Below are 16,671 nucleotides of genomic sequence, written 5' to 3' on the forward strand. Positions count from 1 at the left end.
AACTATCTTGTTAAATTCTGTGTCAATATTGGGTCTGATTTGGCCGAAAGTTATTTATGCTGCCCGTTCGTACATTGGGGCCGCGAGCAAACATCGGCAAAACGAAGCAAGGCGGAAAATTATACATTTTTTGCGCCCATGGCAAGTTTATAATATCCGTATGTGAGAGAGAAAATCTTGCTTAGCAACGCGTCTCAAGAATGGCGGATTTGGAGAGGGGATAGTAGTAGTTACGTACTCTCATCGAAGCAACAGCAGGCACTCACTCATCTTCACAAACCTCTTTCATTCCCTCAGGTAAAGTTATCATCGTCCGCCGAGGGAAAGAGGCCTTTCCCGGTCACAGCTATACTACTCCAGTCCTACACCCTCATTTCGCAAATTTTCATTTCAAGTAATCATCGCCCGCGCGGCGTTGTTGGGCGCACGGGCATTCTTGTTTCCTCCAGTGGTCCAGCGGGCGAGTCCTGAGGGACCGCGGGATGAGGGTTCGGTCGTGCTCGATGAGCTTTATTGCTTGATCACCTTTATCAAGAAAATATCTTGCCAGTTGGTGAATCGATTAGCTTCCTCCGAATTACATATAAGGAATTGTATGGCCGACGGGGAAGTTGTTATTAAAATTTGAACGACAACATCGGAGCGGTTGATGCAGTAGTTATGCTCCATGGACATGAACGTTGTCCGATCACTGCACAAACATTCCGCCATTCTCAAGGGCAGATAGGGGGTCGATTTTTAGATACTTTTCAGGGGGTATTGGTCTTTCAATATCACACGTGACTCAGGTTTTAATATCAGCCCAATTTCTTTGTCTTATGTGGGAGTGTTACTTGAAGAGAAAAGGGGCAACTTAAGACCGTCGGGTCGTGATTTGCATGCACTAGTCACGGGCTCCCACATAGATTAGTGACGTTGTGCTACCATGATTCATTGGGAATGCGTTCTGCCTGATACGGTTTCATTCAAATGGCCGTGAAGTGAAAGAAATATGATAGGCCTGTATTTATAACCGAGCATTTCGCACCCAGTTCATGCTTGTGTGCCATTGATAATTTGGAAAAATACTCGGGGGATGATGAAGGTGTTTGAGTTATTGTGTTAATTCTCTTTTTCATTTATAGTCCGTATAGACCAATGGAGCTCTCACATATTCAGGAAATCACCGTTATAATTAAGACTTATCTTACGAAGAAATATAGTTAAAAGGGTCCATCTGGAAAGCGATGCGATTAAAGTTTATTATGTTTATCAAAATGTTGTAGGCTACATTGGGCAAGGAATATAGCTTACGACAGGGATATATATATATATATATATATTTTAGGCAATACAATGTTGTACCATAATAGATTAACCATGACAATCAATTTGTCTTCGTGAGTTGAAATGCATATACGCAAAAGTAATATTTTGCCACTCCCGTTTTTCCGTCACATTTAAAAACATATATCAGTCTATATATCTAAAAATATGGATAAGAATCATATTAGATGAATCACAAAATAAAGCGCAATAATCGTTGAATTTATCGGTACAATACAACAATATTCATTAAAGGGGAAGTTCACCCTGATAAAAATTATAGAAAAATTAGCAACAACAAAAACAGAATCTTTGAATTCATCGAAATAATACAATAATTTTATTGATGAAGGATTGAGGAAATTCCATCAAAAAATAAAAAGATGGTAGAACTTTAACTTTTGACCTGTAACTTTATATGCGAGCATGCAGCTTTTCCACATATCCCATGTATTAAAAACAATTTAATGAAATTTTTTTTCTCAGAAAATTGACAATATTTTTCATTAAATCAATGGACAAATCATTTCACACTCGCTCCTGAAAGAAATGAAAAATAGTACTTTTGAACCTGAGACCCGATTTTTTCCCCTATTTGTTTTCATATATTTTTCTAAATCAATAAACTTTGAATTTAAATTTAGATTTAATGTAACCAAAACATTTGATTTTCTACAATTTTCTTACTCTATGTTTAAAGTGATTGGTTAACATTGGTTTGACTTTTAAAAAATCTGAGCTAGAAGGTCACACTTGTCACCTGTGTCTGTGATATGTTACAAAAATGAAGTCCAGAAAAAATTGCGTTCGAAAATAATCATTTAGTGCTTCAAAATTTGAAATATAAAGTATACTTATGTGTACTATTTAGGTGTCTATAAGACGCCTATTTACAAAATCGGGGTTTGCCTTGTAGTTTAAGCTGTTCATTCTCAATAATGGTTGTTTTCAGGGTTTATTAGTTCTAATACATGTACTTGTACACATGTTTCATCTTGGTTTGAGAAGTTTTTATAAATCAGCTGCTCACAAAGTTAAACGATCCCTTTAAGGTCATCTTAGGAGGAATTTGAATCTACTTTCTCGAAGGAAACAAATGATCCCCAAAATCATCTGTTAGTTTGAAAACTAACCATACCAACTAACTATTCCGTATTTTATGTCATGCATCAATCTGACTATATGTTCGTATAGTGTTTTGATGCTGTTTATTAAAATGTAATGATTCATCGTCATAACGACTGGCGTGCGAAGAATACGATTTCGTCAATTTTGATCAAACATTACATGCATTGGAATTGACTTATACACTCTTTATGTTTCCGTCCGATTGGGACTTGGTTTGTTGGTTAATGTTGGTCTTTAGACATATGATTTGATGAGTTGAAGCATGGCATAGTATTAAAAGTCATTCGATAGGATTTTATATCCATAGAGCGACTGGTTTAAGAGACAAACCAGGTTATGACATGTGTCTTAAAGGAGAGCAATCTCATCTTCAAAATATCCATGCGAAGAATGCTTACGATTTCTGGGATTAAGTCTTCCATAGACTGTCACTCACATTGACAGCGACACAAACTCCACTTGATCGAGAACCCGATCCAGGGATGAATGCATTTAGCAAACAAAAATCATAAAGTGAAGGTTTAATTCCAGGTATTTATCTGGATAGTTATGTCATCGATATACCACGGGGTAGGTTTGATGAGCCAGCCAGTGTGTCGCTGCTGTCAAGGTCAGAGGAGTGTCTCAACCCACCAAGCCAAACCCTATAAATAGACCTCTGAACTTGAGCTTATAGATATGACATTTGATTTCGAGCCCCTCACATCATACCTATGTTCATAAACGAAAAAGGAGGGCATGGATTGTTAGATTTTCTCCCTAAAACGCTGGAAATAATCAATGAATCTTTAACAAAACTAATATATAATGAAAAGAAAATGATTGTCATGTTAAAAATTCTCAAACACTGTGTGGATAATATTCAAAATCACTTAACTGCATACTGAAATATATTTTGAAGCTTTTTTTTTGCTTTTGCTATCTACTGTAGACTAAAATTCAAAATATTGTATGAAACAAATCTGTACAAATTAAATGCGGTTTACTCTATAAATTGAAGGCCTTAGTCGGTAATTGCTATTGTAATATTAAGGATGTAATATTGAAAATTATATAAAACGTCTAATTATGATGCAATATATGTCAATTCATGAACAAGTCAATCCACAATAGAGTACTGTGAAATCTGTACATCAGCATGAGTACCCTACGACGTGAACATGATTACTAGCCTGACATGGCTTCCGAAAATGTGATTAAAAATTGCGAGTTTTATCTCCTAATCAGAGTCAATCATAAAAAAGTGGAATTTCCGATGAATTAAATTGTAAGTTAAAACTCTATCTATGCTTTTGGCAGCTGCTTCCGTCCGGATGATTATCGTAAACTATCCCAAAATTTAATTTATCGTTTATTAAGAGTGCTATATTGCTTCATCATTGCATAGCCTATTATGCAATTGCACTAATACTGAATACTTGAAAAAATATGAAGTGAAAATTATACTATGAACTAATCCCAGAAAGGTTTAGAACGAAGAACTGTCACATGAATATTGGAAAAAACGGAATGACAATGTTAAAGTACTTAGAGAACTTAGAGGTACATTATGTATATTTATATAATAGATTAGTTTGGTGATTTTTTTTTCGGTAAGTCGCATTTATAGCATTATGGATTTTGTTTCCTTAAAGCATGTTATTTAAAATACTGCAAATTAATTAGATATACATTTGTATTGTAATAAACGATGCAAATACATGTATATCTCGTTATTATAATTCGGGTAATTTCGATTTTGTCTGTCTTATCAATGTAAAATGTTAATTTTGTTTGAAATGTCTCACATCGAATCCTTTGATGTTTGAAGTTTCAAACAAATATGGTGAAACAAAATAATTATTTTCTGTTTGCTCTTGACATTTATCCAAAAGAGTAATTCCGAAATCATAGATGAAGTTAATCGTAACTGTAAAATTCTGTCTAATGTATGATATTCAAAAACTTATTTGTAAAGAAAATATTTTCTACTTCAGGGTCTCTGATTAGATAGTTGCATCATAGTTTTATTTAATTGTTTATACCCCTGACAATGAAAACGAAGTATCGTTTTTAAGGGAGGTTAATAAAGGAAAGGATAAAAACACCCAATCCTCGTAAATGGCACGGTCCGTTGGTTGAGTCAGATATTGTGGTCTTGGGTCTTGTTCAAAAGGTTGTCATTGAAACGGGTCAACGGCAAGGTCGTCAAGGGGGCTTCCTCCATCGGCGGGATTGTCGAGTTCCTCCAGTTCACTTTTTATTGCACGCATTTTGCCAGTCTGTGAAAACAACATGGATGCATCAATACCTGATAAAAGGGGGTAAATCCACACCAACCGTTTTCGGGGTATTCGTAATTTCCTCCCTTGTCTGCATGCTAAATACGTCTGGGGAAAGGGACTGGTCGTAAAATGAAAATGAAGCCATGTTGGATGTGACTCCGGCGATTGTCTTTGATTTCATAATGACGCAAACGGCAGAGGATGAAGTTATTATATTTCCATTTCGCGAGAACAAGCAACTTGGCTCCTTTTGTAAATTTGCTATTAAAAAAATGGGAGACAAAATGGCTTAAGCAAACTTGATTTGCGAATGATAGTTGGTTATGACACGTAATGAGCTTCAAGAGAATTGCGGTGAGAATGTCTAATTATGAGTGGCGGGAAGTTCTCACTGAATTCCCCTGAGACATAGGAGAGAACAAGAAAAGTAAGTATAAAAGTGCGCATGCGCAAGAAATTTTGTTTTATATTGGCCTATATGATTTCAAAGATGATATCATTTTTGGCGATATAAAATTTTCCTTTTGTCTTCTCATTTTATCTTCTTTGTATGTTAATTTCGACGTGACAACATTTATTGATAAACAAGTATTTCCTAGCATCTTGGATTTGCGTGTGTGAATTAAATCAGTAAAATCATCATCAATGTTATTTTCCACACAATATGTCAGCATCTTGAAAATAACCAAATGCTTCATTGGTGACAATGCCCAATGAACAATGACTAAGTTCAATGTCCTGAACAGTATATAGTTTACTTTTTTATGTTCCCGTCTGGGTTGTATAGTACATGTCTTTCAGTCCTTTTTTTTTATACAAGCATGTGTGCACACCCCCACAAAAAAGCATACTTCTGTAAACACGAAATTTTTCATCAAAATAAACTGTGATTTCGCCAGTCGATTTGCTTGTAAGTTTTATGAATATAAATTCGTTACAAAAACAATGGGGATTAGCAAATTCTTACCCGAACGCCCTTGACTGTCGAAGCGATTCGCAATTATAATTATTTTTAATTATCAATCCTTGTTGATACCAGACGTGCTTATTCACACTCAGAGACTTCTCGTCTTTAACGTATGTGTGTTATGCACTTGCATGTTATCATACCATTGAGAACACCTAACCAGGATTGTAGACTTTGGGCCTATTTTTCACTTGTGAAAGATTCCATAGTGTCAGATAGCTCCTCCGTTTTCCAACCTCCTGACCTCGCACCGTGACTGAGGCGATGTAGGAAGACCACGGCAATGCCGCCTCACAGAATTGGAAAATGCGTCCGAATTAAATCCAATAAACGATGGACTCACAAAAACAAAAGACTAATATGTATACCCGTTGGGCTTCACAGCCAGACGATGGGGAGGCCTAGTTCTGCCGAGTTGAATTTAGCCAGATGTGCGTGGCACTGAAGAGACACACCTCTCCGCCCCTCATGACTTGGTAACTGTGCACGAACTAGTGGGTAGTTTGCTTGTTTTGTCTATATCAAATTTTGAGGTATGTTTTCTTTATTCAATTCAATAGTCATGCCTGTAATGGTGGAAGTGGAAGATATGGCAGAACTCACGCCTCTTGAGATGACATTATTGATGAAGAGGAGATGTTCATTTAAGAAATTTGATAATTTGATAAAAAAATTTATTCATTTTTAGCTATGATTGTAAAAATCGTTTTGTTAATTTGTATATCGGCATTTGTTATCTTTAAGTGGTAAGAGTGCATTGAAATACCACCAAAAATGTATTGTGTCTACATTAATAAATCTGTTGGGGGAAATATTGACATAGGAAATACAAGTGGAAACTTGTTGCTATGTTGACCTGTATGCCATTCTCGGTATTGTGCGAATAAAAATAATACCCTTTGGATATTAACTCCCCCTATTAAGAATTTTCTGTCTATCTTTTTTAAAAGACATGTTTTTGAAATAATTACAACCAATTTTCGAAAAACGTCGTCCCCATAATTAAAATTTCATTTTTAGTATTTTACTTCTTTAAATCCTCCTGGCTTTATCCAAACCAAAGAGTCTATATATTTTTTTCTCATCTTAAAAATCTGTTTATCAGTCATTTTTTTTAACCAAGTACCTATAATGAGGATCTTATTGACATATGAGCGGAGTTCTATATAATGAACGTATAATCTTTTTTTAATGTCAGGGATTATGTACAATTATGATTGGTGATAGATCGAACATTCTTCCCTAGGTTTCATTACTCAAATTGTTAGATAAGTATTTTAAAAAAAGTAAATTTAACACTTCTCATTTTCAAATTTTTATTATTTATGTTAGGTACACATCATCATGACTGACAATCGTCATTTGAACGTAAAAAGTCGAAGAAATGAATAAATAAATTCGATAATATAGGAATGCGCCACCACACGTTGGTATGATGCTGAGATGATGTTTCCTTGTTCAGCTAAATACATATATATTAACAAATCGTTTGGTTCCCATGGATACCGTTATTTTTACTACAAACATCAAAGGATCAAATTTTAAAATCCTTTATTAATCGTGAAATACGAAACTCCTAAACAGACAGGGTTAGGTTAAATTTCATTTTCCCCAATTTATGCTTTACACTTCATTTCGTTTTTTGTTTGCATATAGTAACTTTGCTTTGTACACTTTGAAATAATTATCCATCCTCTGTCTACCTATTTTCAATATAAACACACGCGCAAAGTAAAGCCCAAACTGAGATGACCACAAAAGGTGAAATACATTTTTTTGGCTATGGTACTCAAGTCTTTAACGATCTACTGACTAACTACACATTCTGTTTTCAGAGCTTTTACACGCACACGGTAATTCGAAACGTTTGTTTGCTACCATGGCTATTATAATATCATATAGTAAAGAAAGGATCTATACAGCTTCAGACGTCAGTGCAAGCTGACCTCAAAAAAGCGTTATTATGAGAATAAGAAATGACTTGTCAGCCCCTTAAAAAAGGGGGTGTGGTGCAGGAGTAAGTACCCTCAAGAAATACTTCAGAAATTAACAATAAAAATTTAATAATTTAATTGGATTATATAAACATAAATAAAAAAAAATATAAAAAATGAAACACAAAAAACAAATGAATGAATGAATGAGTGGACACGATAAACATAACAACAGCACAAATAAATGAGCATTCTGTTTAATAATCAAATGAATGATCATTCACGTACCGTCGCTGAATATACAATATGAATTTAAACTTGATGACTTTCAATTTTCAATTAATACTGATAAAGGACAGATGTGCATTCTCTTTACAAATCCTTTATTATCATCACAGGAATATCGTATTATGTTTTTTATTCTTCAAGTTTGAAATGCACTTTTGGTATTCAAAAAGATTAATTTGATATATAAATTTGTTTACATGCCCTTCGAAATATTGTTCATTGTGCTTCTTTTGAATTCCTAGTTTTATACATGTATAATGGAACAAAAATTAAAATGTACTCAAAGTGTTGGAGAGGCATCAGGCCATTGCCTCCTCCCTCCCGCTTTGAAAGCTATAAAAAGTATAATTGTAGTGGGAAATGTAGGGCATACGCAAGTGAAGACATTTTTTCATTATTACTTTAAATCATCTTCATTCGGAAGTGAAGACCTATTCCGTCCCATGTTATTGACTTACAGAATAGTAGACACTTTGAATAGAGCATGAAAGACAATTAGTTCTGACATTTCTTCTGCCTAGGTATAAATTATAGCGATTGCTGTATCTAGTAAATCTCGTGGGGGCAAAAATATAAATAGAATCAAATATTGCTTCTGATTTCTAATTAAATGGTGTTAGCATAGTATGAAGAGGTGAATTAATATCCTCCCTTCGCTGCCTGTTTGCTCCCAGTTAAGACAAGGTAAACAAGTTTGACAATTGAAAATTAGATGCAATCATTAGATAATCGCGAAAGAGTACCTACAATTCCTTGAGATATTAAATCAACATAATTATGTAGTGTAGCCTAGAAAAAATAATAAAAACGGTCTAGTACTACAGCGATAAATAAAGATAAGTTTTAATTAATATAGCTTACTTTTAGACAGCCATAAGTTAACTTATTATAGATACTAATTCAATACCATGGAAACAGTTACAGAGTTAGCGTAGTCATGAGATAGAGGGATGAGATGAATTCAGCTTTTACCCTTGTATGGTATAACATAGAAAAAAGTAATAAACTAGTCTTTTTAGATTGCTGCGACGCATAAATATGGAACCAAATAAATACAAGTACAATTTTTATATCACCTTTTCATTCACCAGTATTTGGCTGGAGGGCAGGAAATGGCGCTATCTGTAATCACATATATGAATCTGATGTTTCCGAATAATAACAAATTCAGAGTAATCGAATTTCCGCTGAACGCTCATTGTAGACTTCATTCATACCAAAGTGTCTTTCACGCAGTTGTCCATTTATTTTCACTTCACACCAAAAGGATAAACTTTGGTAGACCAGAGACGATGAAACGTTTTGGGGGGCTTCAGTGAAAAGACGTAATTATTTATTCTCTTTAGTGCTCAGCAAATCATCGTGACTATATGACGGGTGGAAAGTTATCGTGGGTCTATTTTTGTTTATAAAATAAGGGAGGCGATGAGTGTGAACGAGATGCTTGGGAGGGATTAATTTCTGGAATTCATTTCTTTTTTGGGGGATCTCAGTTTGCAAAGAAACTGTCCCATTTGTGTTAAAGTCTAACAACAGCATATGTTGGGTATTTCACCGGTATCATAGACATGACATAGTTCCCGAATGCTCATCAGTATGAAGGAAAAAAACATTTAACAACGTCTTCATCTTTATGTTTAACATGATCTGGTTTTCTAAAAGGTTTTTATTGGAATTTGGAAAAAAGGGTATTTATTAAAATCCACAAGGCATGAGAAAGCTGAATTGGTTGGAATAAAATAAATAGAAATGTATTACACATACCAACCATGCCAACCCAATGTCTACCATAAAAATGAGTTTTATCAACAAAACAAGACAATGAAAATCAGTGGGAGAATTAAAAGCCCTTATAATTTAAAAGGTTCTTTCTAAACAAAACAATGTAAATTTTAAGTCTTTGCGAGGCGTAGACTCTCTTTTATCAGTTACTAGCGTTTACCAGTGGCCAGACCAAGTCCTTTACTTTCTGGCCGGCAATTTGGAAGATCAAGTAAGGATATTGATTAATGGAATCAGAAGACAGAAGGGAATGACATACATAAGTAAACGTCAATGGGAAAAATTATACAAAATATAGAACTGCTTTGTCGGCGAAAGATTAATTCTGTCATCGGAATATTTCTACGCATTATGTCCCGTGTTCCAATTTCGTCAGAACATTGCAAACTATAAAGATATGATTCTTCATTATGAATCCCTTCCTTATTAACATTAAACTTCGGGCTAATAAAAAAGGTACAACAATGTAAAAATGCGGCACAATTGACTGGATTTTGCTCATTGCGGTCATGCCACCTTTCACTCCATTAATACATACATATACAGTACAAAATACAATCACGCGGTCACATACATTTAAATAAGTATCAAGTCAATGAACTAAACTGACATATTAACATGAATGTCGCTTTATAATTTATTATCTTAAGTTCAGAATTTCTTTCTTCAACTGGCAACAATACATTAACCAGTCTCACTCATTATTATAAGTCAGTATGTCAACTGTTCTAAAGTAAACATATTTTAGATCGTACGGCTTACTGTTATAAAAAGTGATAGTTATTAATAATGATTTTCTGAACTTTGTTTTCTCACAAATCATTTTTGGAAAAGCATGAACAGGTCGTGTAGAGGAAGAGATTGATAGATAGTGAGATAGATATATGTGTGAATGGATGGATGGATGGAGAGAGAGAGAGAGATAGAGAGAGGGGGGGATTGATATTTTGACGCTCTCTGCATATACCATCATGTGCACATCTCCAATGCATCATAAATGTGTATCACTGTGCGGCGCCATTAATCGTATCACGTGACAGGAGGCACCTCTGTTCCGATTCCTGACCAGTGAAGATGGTTCTGTGTCTGACGTCACAATCGGGAATCGGGAATTTCCTTTTTCATTCATTCATGCCTTTCGACGGAGTATCCATGATTGTAACGGGTACCTTGCTTGATCTTTGTTATTGAATAATTGAGAGCACAATACAATGATTTAGGTCATTATATTCAGGAGAGGTAATTTTCAGTTGACCTAGTGACTTGTTTTCTACATCATGTTTATTTCAGGATTGTGATATTCTCTAGTATACATTGATTTAATGTGTGAAAAATAGGGAGAGGGTGGTGAGGGAGACAGTTGTCAATACACACACACACACCTCCGCCCTCGCACACCCTCTCTCCCACATACACACACCCAAACACACACACGCACACCCTCACACACATATATATATAGTGGAAGATATCTTCCGAGAGCTGATAAACACTGTCGGTCACTCATAAGCTATGACCGTCTCATAGCCCATTTATTGCACTTATAATGTACATGTATATATATATGCATATTTAAACGGGAGAGAGGTATGGTATATTAAAAATACCAATATACAGATAATAATATGGATTTGAGAAAAAATAGAAGATACCGATTCATAATGATAGATGAATATGAAATTTTACACCTGAGATAAAAGAAAAGCAAAATCAGACGCAAAGGAATGTCAAAAGCCTTTATATTCTACTACTTTGGCATGTTTGGATCGACGTCTTTAAAGAAGAAGACTCCTCCTTTCCATGCAAAGACAAAAAGCTAATCTCTACCGAGAATAAATCTGAAATCTCTCCAGTGAAGACCTTGGGGCCATCTTGTATCTGTGCTCCGAGTGAAGGGCTCTGACTTGGCCATCAAGATAAATAATTCATGTATTTGCCCCAGAATACAGCTATCGAAAAATGAAAGAGGGAACTCCTCTCTCGAATATAGAAATAATGCAAGAATAGTGGAGAAATAAAAGCTGGGATTTTCAAATGCAAGAAAAGATGTGTTTGGATCTTATTTTCGAGCATATCCCCAAGGTTTACATATGGGTTAATATATATACTGACATAACATCTCATATTCAGGGAAAAATATAAGGTAGTAGTAGTTCTCCGCCCCATGAAAAATTAAGATTGTTTTTTTTAACAGATGTGAAACAACACGTCTAGCCTCTTACCGTAATTCTGCCTGTTATTTGCCAGATATTTCTTTTTGGGTAGGGAATTTCTCTCTCTAGGAGAGGGAGAGAGAGAGTTCATTTTTTTACCAAATGCAAATTTCATTGAAATAGCTTGACGTGAAAAAAGGAGTAAGTGATACTATGGCATTTCTGATATTCCAATATATTCTTTTTTAATAAGTCAACAAGTGTTTAGGCTAAGACTCCATCGATTTAGCCCGATGCGAATGATACGAAAGTGATTGCGGATTGACCCATTATAAGCGCCAGTATCAAATGAGAGGATTGTGCTTTTTAAATTTTTAAAAGGGATCACCACAGGCCCATGATACCACGGAGCGTAATATACTTAATTGAACATTCTCAGAAGAAGAGGGGGGGGGGAGATTTTCTCTGGATTTATCATGGTAGCAGGCACAGTGCGAATATATATCACCCATCTAATTATCCTTGGATACATTTTTATATTAAGAGTATACATTGAGAGGTTGGCCTCTTCGGTTCTTCTGTTGACATCCACAGTTCTCCCTGGTGGGAAAAGATGAAACCCGACACCGGGACCGTGCACATCTCCGCATCCCTTCCAGTTGCCAATTAGAGATAAACGTCGCAGGATTGTCCTAAGCCTAATAATGAACCGCCTGATTGCGGAGGCGCATCGGGGCCAGAGGAGCAGGCAGAGAAAATTGGCAACCTCTCAAAAATATTCCTTGATTACAGAACCTCGTCTGGAGACCTGTTTCCCCTTCCATCCCCCGTCGGCCATTTGCCCGTCAATGTTTTATTGAAATGATCGAGGTCTGGAGGATGGAGGGAGGTACGGGAGGATGGGGGAAGAGGAGAGGGGAGTATTGGGGGTAAGGATTGTTTAATATTGAAGCAAAGACTTGAAGCGCGTGATTTATGCTCCGCAGTTCATTGCCTGCTAGAAGCGCTGACAAATTACGAACTGTGTGTGACAGCTTTGAAACCTGATCCCATCGTCCTGCTCACTTCGTTCATTTTTTCAATCTCTCCTCTAAATGTAAGGCCAACATGTACATAAAATAGCCACTACGAGCCACCAAATATATAAATGCTGCATTATGGCGAGTGCTATGTGTTCTCGATCTGAATTAAGTGCTCCACTGACGTGAAAAGAGCAAGAGAGGAGAGGGTTATAGTAAATGTCACCTTGGAAACCGCCAGAAATTAGTATGCAGGGCTGTTTTGAGAAGCGAACTCTCGTCTGTTTGTGAGGACCCTCGCTCGAAAAGCGAGCACGTTCTCCAAACAGGTAATTGTGAACGTTTTGATAGTGAGGTCATTCTCCGACCTACAGCTCCCTCGACTACTCCTTACAACAATATCAACGGTAAGGTGATATCAGCGGTAGAAGCAGCGAAAAAAGGGAGAGGGTGAGAGGAAAGCATTCACACTCAGGAATACATTTAACGCCACTCGATCTCACGTAACAGAACAGCACACGTGTAGATGGGCATCTATACCTACCTTCTCAAGTTTGCCACTTTTCAACTTTCTCTCCTTTCTTGTCAGGTCGTTTCGAATGGGGAAAAATGTATAGAGAAGGAAAAACCGTGCAAGAAGAAAGCTATGATAAATAGAGACGTAGAAATGAGCTGTCGGGATTGCATTTCAGATTGATATTATTTCATCTGCTGGATATGTCGATGAAATCTGAATGGAGAATTTGAGCAATTGTCTAGAAGAAAGAAGAAGCTTGAAAGTGCCGCAGGGCAGAGGGGCAAAAACAATTCAGAACGCACAATTCTGCACAAAGGCAAGATGTAATATCGCTTTCAGTTGCAAAGACGCCAAGGTAGTACAGCTATCTTGAGTTTGACGATCTATGGTTGCAAAACTTTATTTCACTTATTTAAAAAGAAAGAACCTTCCTCTAATAATACTACACTACAGATGGCTTACCATTATGAAATAGAAAAATTATTATCACGCAGTTATTTCTAATGACATTCATATTTAATGAAAATTGCATTTTAATTTTTTTTTCTTGCGATATAGTAAATGTATATATTACACACGGACATGGGTCATTATGCGAATAGACTATATGTTATATGCATAAGTAGTCAATTGCTTGACTCTGGGGCTTATTATGACAAGAATATTGAACCATTAACAATGGATGAGCATATTTCAAATTCGTAAGTACAGTTTGCATCATTTCAAAAGTTTCTACCATTCCAAAGTTTGCATCGTTTCGATAAAGACTAAATTCCCAAAACAAAAATTTGTTTTCTAGCGCTTAACAGTGCGATTGATACACAGTGTGGATAAGCATCCAAAATATGTGGAATGGTGAGGTCCGCCTTCTGCCATGTCTATGAAATTCAAAACTGTGACTATAGCCCTCACAATGATTCGCGAAACACGAAAACGTACACTTAAATTCAGAAATTAGCCAAATGAAACAAACCATTCCAACCTTTTCTTTACCGACCTTGCTGATTTATTCTGGTTTGCCTCCGTCTTCAATATTGCAAGCTTTGAAGAGCTATTAGCAGAAGAACCGCCAGAAGGAGTAAAGACGGATCAAGGATGATTTTACCGGGAGCAGCTGGGAGCTAGTGAAGTGAAGAGACCGTTAGATAAGTGCCATCAGACCTGCTTGTGCGAATAAGCCACTTGGTGAAGAATAACTGCCTTTGAGATAAATGAATAAAATATGACAAATGGGAGGGGCGAGCAGCAAATTAGAATTATAAGTATGATGTCTGTAAGGCCTAATGTGAACGAAAAAATAAGGAAAAATAATGAATGAAGAGTAAATGTCTATATATGTTAGACTACAATGTAATATTCCGTATTTCCCCCTGTTTTTGGTATACTTTACATTTGGAAAAGTAAAGATAATTATCTAATTTGATTTAAAGCCACAAGTTATTCAGTACTTCAAAAAGCGTAACAAAACAAAGAATGAAGTGCATGTAAATGTATATGAAATAATATAACAAAACACAAGTCAAATAAACATTCTGCATTTATAGATAAAACACGACATACATAATTATTAAGATATAATAAGAGAGCGTTGCAGAATTGGGAAATTCTTGCATGAAAACGTGAAAAAACCCGACCACTATCCTTTTATAAATTGAATTATTCAGAAATAAAGCACACTAACAAAATACACACAAACACACTCGTTTACGCAGGAAATTGAGGACCAATTTTTCCAGAAAAGTTATGTACTATATTATAGAGACTTTTGTGTGTGTACGAATTTATTTTACTATGCAACCGAAGAATAAATCGAGGACTTTATAAGTTTGTATCCCTATACCCACCAGCACAAGATTTGAAACCATTTGCCCGCAAGCCGATGACGTAATCGCTTCGCTGTCCTCATTTTGAATGTGAAATTTGTGTTTCGATTGCCAGAGTAGAGGTGTTCTTTTGTATACACAAGCACACACCCTAACCCTCACACACACATCCCATACGCACACAACTGTAAATAGATAAAGTTTGATTAAAAAAAAACACGTACACCATTTCACACGTATGTTTTGGCATGTCATTTTGTATCCTAGGTCCAGGATAGTATAATGATTTAAAACACACACACACCCTCACCCACCCCCATGTTTTCCGACAGTTCAGAATCTTAAAGATATATATCATGGGACAAGCAAGGAAAATTTTAATATGTAGATATATTTTTACTTCTTAAAATAATTGTTGATGTATAGTTTCTTCCGTGGAATTATAGGAATGTGGGCCCGTTTTATTTAGAAAGATGAATACTAGTATAAAGCTTCGGGTCATGCATAATTTGTCGCATAATAATTTATTGGATATTATGGTGAAACGTCGATTTTGTATCTTACGGTATGTTTGCTAGTTTTTCATTTTGAGTTCATTTTTTTTTCATTTTTTAACCTTAAAAGAAATCACAACTCTCTAAATTCAGAGGAGCTAATCTGGTCCCTCCTCTCAGAGTGAGATGAGGGATCAATCCTAATGGAATGAGATTTCAATCTTTCAAGAGGGCATTTTTACCTTTTTGGGGGAGTGAAAGTGCGCATCTGATTTACACTTTCACTATCAATAAGGTAAAATTCACTCTTTAAAGATTGAAATCACATTCCTGATTGATCCCTCATCTCACTCTGAGAGGAGTGTGATTAGCGTCGAGATTAGCTCCTTTGCATTTAGAGAGAAAAGTACCAAAGTAAAAAAAAATATACTGAATACAGTAAGTTTGATGGAGTATTCGTGTATGTTTTATTCTTCGTTTCTGACATTTCGGGAATTTAAAATATGTGTATATATAAGTGAAATAAATGAAAAAATAAGATATAATAAGTGAGAGAGATATATATATATATGTCCAACAGTGTTTTTTTTTTACATTTTTTTTTGGAAAAATTTATCTGGCAAATCGGATACCAACGAAAAACTTTGTTTAAGAAAAAGATATTTATAGAAATATTCGTATATTGGAGGAAGGCTATCATCTATGATGTTTACACTCTAAACATTTTGACTGTTGTTATATTATTGATGGGATGTATACATAAGAAATACACAAAATATTATACGACATGCAGGTTTAGGTATCCAATTGAAAGTGTCTATTCCGTCACAAATGTCATTTTTCACGGAAATAAAATAAAAATCATGAAGTGTTAGGCCACCATTTGCCAACCTGTTAGTGCTTCGACTACGTAAATATGCAATTAATTCAGAAAAAGGCAAAACACTTGGTTATGCTTACATTATGAATGAATGGGTAGTAAAATCTGCTTTTATTT

Source organism: Lytechinus variegatus, chromosome 7 (genome assembly GCF_018143015.1).
Source record: "Lytechinus variegatus isolate NC3 chromosome 7, Lvar_3.0, whole genome shotgun sequence".
Lineage (NCBI taxonomy): Eukaryota > Metazoa > Echinodermata > Echinoidea > Temnopleuroida > Toxopneustidae > Lytechinus > Lytechinus variegatus.